Raw genomic sequence first — 9,546 nt, 5'->3', positions numbered from 1 at the left:
CAAGCACCTTCCCCACTGTGCTAGCTCTCCAGGCCACACCAGGATCTTTCAAAGAAGCATCCTGTGTCTTCATCAAAATATAGTCAAAGAGATAGTACAGCAGGAAAGGCCTTGCACAAGGCTTGGCACACAGCTAACCCAGATCCGATCACTTACTCTGAATTTGATTTCCAACCACCTAAGGGTGATCACTGGACACCAAATCAGGGGACACCTTCAGCACAACCATGTGTGCACCCCTACAACTACCAAAATATATGCACAGATATATTTTTTCCACCCTCCCCAGAGATTGCTCAAAGGGACTGAGAGACACAAATTAGAATGTGCATTCTATCAAATAAGGCAGCTTCCTCACTTTTTGAGTGCGTAATGGGCAAAGATAATTCTATCTATGCCATAAGAGTTACATTGCTTCTTTATAAAATTCCTGTAATACCTTCATTTAACAGAATTAATTGAGCAAGACTGAAAATAGATGACCTCAGACAAAGGGACAGTAGGTTATTTTAACTAATTACAAAACACCTCCAATTGAATTTATTTTCCAGATACATATTTCTGAGCATCAACACAGTGCTGAATCAATGTAACAGTATTGATCATAGAAGTGCTTTCTTAATAAGTTTTTAGGAAAATAAATTTAAAAAATAAATTTGATTTTCACTTATAGAGCAACAAAGTATCTTCACTCTAATTTGCCTGAGATATAAACCAATAGTTTTACTTCTGTGATAATCACAGAACTTCCTAATTCACCATGGCACAAGATGATATGCTGGTCCACTCATAGTCTATTGTTATGAGTTTTATTCACAAAATGGACAGAAGAACTAGATTACTTCCATCCAAAGCACTGTTCAGTAACTTTGAGTTCCAGTCAAGGATACTGAAATAAGACTAAGTAAGCTAAATGATCAAGTTATGATTTTTAAATAAAAGTTACAATGATGCTTGGTGTACCTAGAGAGAAATATGTTGAAGAAGCAAACTCCTAAACTTGAGTAAAATTTAATACAGAATACTGTAGAAAAGAAGCTAGTAACTAATCACAAGAAAAGAACTGGATCCTTTCTCCATAGAAAAATGTATCGGATTCCATGAAGGCGTATGATATTTGATCCAGAGATGCAGAAGTTAGCTGCTAGTGCTGGATCCAAGAACCAGAACATTTCTTGTCAGACAGTGAATTTTCAGTTGAAAAGTAATAACATGGACCAGAGCTGTGGTGCAAGTGGTAAGGCATCTGTCTTGCCCACACTAGCTTAGGACAGACCGCGGTTGGAACCCCCGGCATCCTATATGGTCCCCCAAGCCAGGAGTGATTGCTGAGCACATAGCCAGGAGTAACCCGTGAGCATCACTGAGTGTGACACAAAAACAAAAAAAAGGTAATAACAATATTATAAATGACTACTAAATTGGTAGCATTTCTAGAATAGTCATGGTACAGTGTAAGAGGTGTAGATAGAGCTACATACAGGTTTCCCTTGCTCCCTAAAGTGCTCCTACAAAACCTTTCAAAAGGCATAAAGCAAAAAGTAATTGCCATTAATTTATATAAAAAAACATTTCAGCAATCCCAGATTCCCAAAATAACCTACTAAATCATATAAAGTAACACATAAAATCTAAAATAACACACACAGTAAAAGCAGAGATGATATGATAAATATACAGCCTGTATAAAGAAAACATTAGGCATGCTCAGTGTAAATTCACTTAGCAGAATCAAAAAAACAGAAGCTAAACTGAAAGGCCAAGAGATGATGTCAGTGATATTACACTGAGTCTTCCTAGGTAAGGGTCCTGAGAGCTCCATTGACTGTGGTATAGAAGAGAGAAGAGGCCTAACCTATTGGCATTTCATCTGTATTTGACTCTCAAGGCAGGAAGGGCCCTACAACCTATGGCCTTACTTTTTAAACTATGGGTTGTGAACCTCATATGGGGGTCACATAACTGAATGTGGGGTTACCAAAAGTGGTTTAAAATGTATGATGTATATATAGTGAATTCTTGATTTGTATACATAATTTATATGCCCAAGGTTGCATTAAAAATTCTGAGGCAAGGGCCCGGAGAGATAGCACAGCGGCATTTGCCTTGCAAGCAGCCAATCAGGACCAAAGGTGGTTGGTTCGAATCCCGGTGTCCCATATGGTCCCCCGTGCCTGCCAGGAGCTATTTCTGAGCAGATAGCCAGGAGTAACCCCTGAGCAATGCTGGGTGTAGCCCAAAAACCAAAAAAAAAAAAAAATTCTGAGGCAAAAAGTGGCTGTTAATGGAAAAGTTTAAGAAGCCCTGGATTACAAAGATTTCCTAAATTATCCAACCTACCATCCCTTAGCACCCAATTGAACCCAAGACTACAACCTCCAACTTGAACCATTCCAGTGTCCTCTAGAAGCCAGCATCATGCATTTTAGGAAGTACTTGTCTAGAATTGGTTGATGTCATCTTGAATCCATGAAAAATATTGTTTTTGATCCTCTATTGTGGTTCATGTGACTAATGCAAACTTTTGAAGTAAAACAGTATGAGAATGACTAAGTCTCATACATTTTATTTACTAAGTAAATTCACTGTCAGTACTCAAAGCATCCTGAAACTCTGCCCCAAACAAACCTTCATGCTCTTTCAAAATTCCAGTGATAATTTTCTGCAATGATGGAATCATTGCCCATAGTAGCAAAAGTCTCACATACAAGTACTTTAATTTTGTTCCTGGATGATTTCACTTTTTGTGCATTTGCTATTGTGTAAGTTTACAGCACTTTCAGTTTTATAGTAAGCAAAGGCAAACACTTATAGAGGTCTCTTAGGTTTTACTGGTCCCTCAAGACACATTCTGCTAAAAGACACATGAAATAAATGGAGAGAACACCCAGATGCTCACAGTCACACTTCAAAGTCCTGCAACCTACTGTTGAGATGCTGAGCATAGTTAAAGGAAAGAACTTGGTTGCACCATTGGCACTGTTCAGGGTATTTGCTGCCTGTAGAACAAAAGTCCAATATAGATGCTTAATTTTGACTATTCACTTTTTGTCATAAAATGACAAGTTCTTTAAATTAGTTTATTTTCTCCAACATTCTGTAATTGATGAGATGAAAAATTAATCAAGCTGGTCGAGCTGTCTGTGTGAGATTACAAGTTCTCTCCAGGTTTGTGTGATATTTCCCTGAGTTTTTCAAGCCCCTCTAAGTTTCCAAAGTTATGCTGTTAGATTCATTGGAAATTCTAAATTGTCCAATGGAAGTAAGGGCAGGTGGTGTGTGAATATATGCTCTGCAATGGAAGGATCTTCCATCCTGAATTTCCAGATACATCAGAAACCACATGAGCTCCTGAATTGGACTAAATGATTTGATGATTAATGAGTAAATAAATACAAATTATTATTTAATATTAAAATTATTTGAGGGGTCTTCACTTAGTGGTAACTTTACTTATATTAATAATACTATAATAAAAATTGGTTTAACTACTCAACTTTTGCTTAAAATCTCAGTTTCTAAGATGTTTCAGATTTTGTGAAGACATTTCTAACAAATTTTTTGGTAAAATTAAAGTGGCTTACAGCAAAGTTTTGGAAGATGGGATACCTATTAATAAGAACATTACTTTGCACATTCTGAGACATACTGCAAGAACATTGGTTTTTCAGCAGTTACTATTGATGGATGTTCATGTGATTTTATTAGAGTTTCAAAGGAAAACTGACTTCTGGAAGCTACAGGATTTGCATAAATTAGGCAATATACAATAGATTCATTTTTATTAATTATCAAAATATGCACCAGTTTTCTTTACTTTTAAGTTACTCATAATATTTTCCTTCAAAGGTAATATGCAAGAAAGCATTGGTATAAGTCCTATTTTAGTCTAAGTCATCAGTCTGCCATTGAAGAGACAAATACTAACAGCTGTCTAAGTATCCAAGCCATCTGATAGGCTCTTATATTTATGCAGGATCCTTGAAAGAAGTGTATCCCACTCCTTTGGAGACTGAATGTTGCTATTTGACGTGGGTGCAGGGGGCCCTCAGGCAAGCCATGAATGAGGTACTAAAACTGTTTATACAGGGACCCAGATGGAGAACTGTGACTGTGGGAACTGTGTTCCCAAGCACACAGATGTTCTGCCTTCTCATAGCTCTCAGAAGGGCTGTCCACTCAGACATAGCTCCTATTTTTTTCTGTTTTTTGAGAAGGCCCAGAGGGTTTCCTATTTCTGCTGTTCAGTGAGGAGGCCCAGGGAATGGGTAGCAGAATGGTGATACCAGAACTTTAGAACTGCCTAGGTAGGCTTAAAGAAAAATATGATATGGCATAATAAAGCTTTCTACATGTTTTCTCCCTCGGACATCTGAATTTGTATTTAATCTTTGTATAGTTTGTATTGATTGCTGGTAGATTGGGTACTAATTTCCAAGTAAATACAGTTAGGTGTGTAAATAATAAATGTTTATTTCTCTGTCATTGAGTTTCATCCTCAAGTACTAATCTCTGATTATGATGGTGAGTTTTACATAGAAATTATGACTCACTCAAATTGATTATGTGAGTACTTTGGAATATAAACTCATTATCTTATGGGTGACTTCTCAGGCTGTCAAAATATATCCCTTTCTTCATCCCATTTATTTCTCTTCAAGAGCCCTTCAAGTCCGGTGCTCACTTCAGCAGCACATATACTAAAATTGGAATGATGCAGAGATTAACATGGCCCCTGTGAAAGGATGACACGCAAATTCGTGAAGCATTCCATATTAAAAAAAAAATAAAGCCTTCAAGTCATGAGTGTAGCTGTCTGTGTTCTTTTGTGCAAGGTTTGGGAGGCAGGTGTGAGTTCGGGCATGGAAAGAGAAGATATATACCATGTGGGTTTGAAGGAAGAACATTTAGTATTGAAAAGTGATTTTCAAAGTGAGGTCGTTTATAAACACTCCCTAGCCCCATCAAAGACAACAAAGATCTTGATTGAAGTTCAAATTCTTGGTATACATCCCGCCTAATTCTTCCAAATCAAACTCTAGAGGAAAAACTCAGAAATCTGTTTTTACAAGGTTTCCAAATAATTCAAATTAAGGTAACTCACCTTTGAGAATTCCTGGTTCAATGTCATACCAGTGATTACCTACCACAATTTTTAATGAGGTCCATGACTGTCTCTAGTCTTCATTTTTGTGATACTGAGCTCACTCTGTATATAATTGTAATGTTTTCATCTACTAGCAGATGACCATAATGGGCTTTTTTTTCTCCATATTTAAACTGGTCAGCATGTCTCTGGTTTGGCACTATATCAGTTCAGAACTTGGAATATATATATTAGCTCAGAGTTTGTAATATTCTTGCATGTTTGTTCTTGGTTATTTCTACTTTATAGATTAGGCTCCATAAATAATAATGTGCTTCTTTAAAGAATTGGCATTTCTCCATACTATCCAGAACTGGGACAATTCATCTCTAACCTAAATCTCAATATTTGTAATCCCCCACAAGATCAAAGATTGATTTTAGGAAATATTAGGTTATCAGACTTAAATTATCAGAATTATGGCTTATACTACTTTATCTTCTTACTTACTCTCTTTTTCTTACCTTTACTCTCTCATCATCAAATCTTTTTTCCCCTGTATTTCCTGTGAGAAAAGAAAAAAAAATATTAGGTACATAATAATTTTGATATTATTTCACTCTTTTGTTTTGGGGGCAGGCCCAATAATATACAGGGCTTAGTTAGCTCTGTATTTAGTTATCACTCCTGGAAGCACTCGGGGACTGCCTCATATCCTGGGGATCATGCCCAGGTTGGCCATAAACTAGGTAAGAGACTTGTCCATGTACTTTCTCGCTAGATTGCACAGAGATTTGTAAATGTACTTTTTTTTAATGATTGCTCTTTATACAGATTACTTTTCTTTATAATATTATCTATACATGCCAATGAAAAACTCAACTTGCAATTCTATTGGTCCACAGAGTTTTTAAATCTGTTTTACATCTTAAAATCTCATCCCTGTCTGGTTCATTGCTTTTTTGCCTTAATAATCTTCATTTTTCTTAAGATAATCGCTGATATCTATGGCTATATAAAGAATACAAAAATGAGGATTTGTAGAGAAACACACATTAATTAAAATTTCAAGATTTTATCATACCACACCTGAATTAGAAACACTGTAATAGTTTCCCAATTGTATTACCAGATACTAATTTCACACAAAAATTCTGCTACCGAATTAACTGTCATAAAAATTTCCTTTTAGGGCCCGTAGAGATAGCACAGTGGCATTTGCCTTGCAAGCAGCCGATCAGGACCAAAGGTGGTTGGTTTCAATCCCAGTGTCCCATATGGTCCCCCGTGCCTGCCAGGAGCTATTTCTGAGCAGATAGCCAGGAGTAACCCCTGAGCAACGCCGGGTGTGGCCCAAAAACCAAAAAACCAAAAACCAAAAAACAAAAAAAAATTTTTCTTTTAACATACAATTTTCTTCCTTTGCTTTTTATCAATAATTGTCTTTTAAACATAATTTATAGACAATCCTAAAATCTATCATTTATATTTCCATGCTTACGCATAATGCTTGAAAATGAATGAACACTTTTCAAGCCATCTCTAATCAGGCCTTTACTTATATTAGTTTGTAGGGCCTGTAGATTAGATTAGTAATTAAATATCTGCTTTGCTAGGATGAGAGTATGAGTTTCATGCTGGGTATCATCACACTCTCCAAGCTCAATTCTGGCAACTCTGCTTTTGTGCCAATCAGCTCTACTCTGCTATCAAAGATCAACAAGGTCGTTAGTGATTTCTGACTTCACCAATAGTGGATATATATAAATAAATACCACAGGTAAAAAGAGTACAATCCTGGAAGGTACCACAACTATAAAAAGTGCATGCACTGCATCAAGGAATTAAAATCAAATCCCAGTTAACACATTTATGAGCACTGCACCAATCCCTATGAACAGTAAGCCAAAATGAGTCTAAACACTAAAACTAAAGTATGGCCTCTTCTCTCCAACTAGCACCACAACCAAATAAATAAGCAAGATTACCAATAACATAGTGTAGGCCTTAGTCTTAAAGCAGACTAGGATGGGAAAGGGGATAAAACTAGCAGATGGGAAAGGGGATAAAACATTACCTCTTCCTGGGGACCACCTACTCTAGCAGCCCTGGGGGTGATGGTGGGGAATATGGGTTGCAGGAAGAGAATCAGGATGGGGGAGGACAAATTTAGTGAGGGGTATTCCCCTGATTCAATGTTAATATGTACCTAAAATACTACTGTGAAAGATATGTAAGCCAATATGATCAAAATAAAAATTTAAAAAAACATTACCTTTTCCTTATCACTTATTTGTATTATACTAACCTTATATATATATATATATATGATAAGAAGTCATTTTTAAATGTAACAGCCAATATGTATTCATTTTTACTCTAAGATCAAACATCAAATTTCATCTCTGGCAGGAAATATTTAAGCATCATCAAATCAAAGCATTCAAAAAATAATATTTCTTGTGACACAGGAACAGGATCTATTATAATAGGGTTCCTGATTTGATTTATTCTCAAAAATAAGAATATTTCCAGGCATTCTCTGCTTAGTCCTCTTTCTCTATAGTTAATATTCAATAACAATGAAAATCATTTAATAATTTTATTTTAATATGTTGGACTTTTAATCCTTTGAAACTGTTAAAATATTCATGTCATTTACAAAAATAATATTTTTCTTCCTCTTATAGTAAACTTAATATTATGATATAACCCCAGATAGATTCATTAGTGTGGATTTTACAAGTTTGGAAAATCTTTTAATAATTCATCCCAGTAACTAGAGTTTAATAAAAAAAAAAAGCCATAGTTAACTTGAGTGTAACTAATCATAATGTATGTAATTTTATAATGTAATCTTTTGCTAAAAGGTTTTTATTCATTAAGTGTGATCTGCATAAGCCATAGTGGCCATAATGATTTTGCATTTATTATCTTCTGCATTTAATATTTCATTGTTATTTGAATGTTCTGAAATATAGGGAGATAGAATAATACTTTAAAATGTTGTAGATGTTGTAGTTAAGATTTCTATAATTTGGAATGCTCTGTTTAATGAACAAATCACTTTATTGTTGTCCCAGGTATCATATTTTTGAGGTAGTAGTATTGTTTTATATCACCACTTCTCAATGAACTTCTGTAAGGGGATTGTGGCAATACAGTGGTGTTTCATGATTACTTTGTGGTTCTGTGTGACTTTTTTGAAACCCTTTTTTTTCTCACTTATTATCCCTCCTGGCAGTCTTTCAAGTTGGAGAAAGATCCACTTGTTCAAAATTACCCATGTAGCCATGCGTTGAATTAGTTATTGAGAAAGGATCTCTGTTAAAATCGAATGACTCTGTGATAGCCACATTCTAGTTTCCCAGAGAACTGCATGGCAAATTAAAGACATAGACAGTTAACACGTTCTGATCAATATAATTTACAAACTGTACAATCAAATGTGTATGCCTTATGTATTTATATTATGTTCACAGTAATTCTTAAAAATTGATATTATAATTGAAATTACACTATATTAATTATAAACAATTTAGAGTTTATGTCACAGAATAACTGTTTGAGTATACATTTATGTTAGAGTATTTATATTCAGTGTATTTTAAAAAGGATAAAGTCCCTTTAAATATGTAATGCCTAGACCAATCGGGAAACTAATATGAGACCACTTATAACCTTCAATGATTTTTACCACCAAATAACAGGGCTTTGAACAACAACCACTATAATTATCTCAGTTGTCAATGAAGGCAATTTTTCCAGGGTATCCATTCATAGTTTGAAATATTTTTAAATACTTTAGTTTTTTTCATTACTACTGCAGTTGAGGAAAAAAAAATACCTCCTTGCATTAGAATCATTTTTAGTACTCTTTTCAGAAAATTATTAAAATGTTTTCTGAGGTATATTACAGGAAAACAAAGTATAAATAATATTGTGACAAGAACATTTGGAGAAGTTTCTGCTTTTTATTTGCATATGCACAATCACAATTCTTATGACAACTACACCTTTGTATTGTCTATTTTAAATTTCTATCTTAACAGAGAACACTTCTATGACAAATGTCTTTATATTTATGTAGTATTTCAGCTCCAAGAAAAGTGCTAAAGCAAAAGAACTCTCAGATTTTAAAGGAACAATTAACACATTCAGTAAATGCGCCAGCTATAGAAAAATTCTTTTGATAATGCTAATTACAAATGATACTTTGTACACGGGTTTATTTTACCCAATCGTAAGCCAATGGTTGACTTTTAAAAAATTCTCTGTAAAAACTTTTTTCTCTGTAATGCAAATTATCTTAAAATTATTTCTTTAGATTTAACAGTTTTTGTTTCTTTGCTTTTTAATTTGTTGTTATTTGTTTGTTCAACATGACCATGATGCAGATACTAAGAGTACTCTAAAGACTGCGAACTCTTCCCAAGGATTCTCCATCAGAGGCTCAATGG

At 34.7% G+C, this 9,546-nt stretch overlaps 1 non-coding gene across 1 annotated transcript; it reads left to right on the top strand.

Moving 5' to 3' along the window:
• Positions 1-4,676: 4,676 nt before the first annotated feature.
• Positions 4,677-4,780, top strand: LOC126004823 (U6 spliceosomal RNA). Its single transcript, XR_007494069.1, has one exon. It is a non-coding gene; the product is annotated as a U6 spliceosomal RNA (small nuclear RNA).
• Positions 4,781-9,546: the final 4,766 nt, after the last annotated feature.

This window comes from Suncus etruscus, chromosome 3, assembly GCF_024139225.1.
Source record: "Suncus etruscus isolate mSunEtr1 chromosome 3, mSunEtr1.pri.cur, whole genome shotgun sequence".
NCBI lineage: Eukaryota > Metazoa > Chordata > Mammalia > Eulipotyphla > Soricidae > Suncus > Suncus etruscus.
This window is presented reverse-complemented; position numbering and strand designations above follow the sequence as displayed.